We start from the raw sequence: 1554 nt of genomic DNA on the forward strand, positions 1-1554 counted from the left end.
CTATGTGGTATAAGTAGTACATACTGCACACCCCATGATCTGGGGTGCCCTGTACTGGTGTGGTGGCACGTGCTGTGGGTCTGTCAGCACCACGTGCTCTGGGCTCTATGTGCTGTAGATGTTACTGACTTTAACGGTGCACTTTAGGCTCCTTGTACTGGCAGCATGTGCTGTACACTCTGTGTATTACAGGCATCACATACTGTAGGCACTATGGACTCAAGGAGTCCACGGGGACAAAAGGATGTGCAAACCGAAATCCTGCACCTCTGTTCTCTAAGCCAAAGTCCAGGGCACTTTCCTACCGAGGCTTCCAGAACTTGTTCAGTCTCTTCCCCCAAGTTCCTCCACATGCTGCCCCTGGCCACAGGGTGAGCCTGCTGTATGTTTGCACCTTACTTGGAAGTGGGGTCTGGGAGGCTCCTGCTGTGAGGAGCAGAGCTGGGTAGGAAGAGAGAGGGATCGTCAAGGCACTTCACTGCTCCTGTCGCCCAAGGCCCCGAATGTCACGGAGGCCGGCTATGCCAGGCCAGAAGGCAGCAAATCTTCTGGTCCTTTATCCTCTTTCTGCAAGTCCTGCTTAGTCATCCTCCACAATGCCGGTGATCCTCACTAGTCATGGCGACTGTGGCTAACACTGCCACAGACACGGCATCAGAGACCACGAAACTGTGGCTCCTAAGGCGTACAATGGGGCAATGAGCCCTATAAGCCCCTCTTCACATTTCAACATCTTTCTACTCACCACCTGTTTTATGTATGTTTTCTGTACTAAAGGGCTTTCATGAATGCATAGTTAGTTCATGGCCAACAGAACCAGGGTGCAAGTATGGACAAAGCACTTGAAGTGGCTTTCAACAGCACTTTACTTGTAAATTTTTTTTGACAAGTTTTGTACATTTACATAATGTATTTTGATCATAATCCCTTCCAATTATTTTTATTTTTAAAAAATTTTTATTTATTTATTTGAGAGTGACAGACACACAGAGAGAGAATGGGTGCACCAGGGCCTCCAGCCACTGCAAACAAACTCCAGACATGTGTGTCCCCTTGTGCTTCTGGCTAACATGGGCCTGGGGAAGCCAGGTCCTTAGGCTTCACAGGCAAGCACTTAACCACTAAGCCATCTCTCCAGCCCTTTTTTTTTTAATTTTTGAAACATTAATTTATTCAAAAAATATGGAACGCTTCATGAATTTGCATGTCATCCTTGCGCAGGGGCCGTGGTTATCTTCTCTGTATTGTTCCAATTTTAGTATATGTGCTGCCGAAGCAAGCACTCCTTCCCATTATTTTGTTTTGTCTCCTCCTCACCCATGTCTCTTCCTTTTGTGTCAACTAATATCTCTTCTATTTTAATGTCTTTTCTTTATTCTTTGCTTTCCTCCATCATCCAAGTTTTCTTTTTAAAATTTTTTTTATTTTTTATTTATTTGAGAGAGAGAGAGAGAGTGCCAGGGCCTCTGGCCACTGCATATGAACTCCAGATGCATGCACCACCTTGTACATCTGGCTTAGGTGGGTACTGGAGAATTGAGCCTGGGACCTTTG

At 45.9% G+C, this 1554-nt stretch overlaps 1 non-coding gene across 1 annotated transcript; it reads right to left on the reverse strand.

Annotated features, from left to right (window-relative positions):
• Nucleotides 1–1176: 1176 nt before the first annotated feature.
• On the reverse strand, nucleotides 1177–1283 carry LOC123458161. The gene has a single exon (XR_006635459.1). It is a non-coding gene; the product is annotated as a U6 spliceosomal RNA (small nuclear RNA).
• Between the last annotated feature and the right edge of the window lie 271 nt (nucleotides 1284–1554).

The sequence above is a fragment of the Jaculus jaculus genome, chromosome 1, assembly GCF_020740685.1.
Source record: "Jaculus jaculus isolate mJacJac1 chromosome 1, mJacJac1.mat.Y.cur, whole genome shotgun sequence".
Taxonomy (NCBI): domain Eukaryota; kingdom Metazoa; phylum Chordata; class Mammalia; order Rodentia; family Dipodidae; genus Jaculus; species Jaculus jaculus.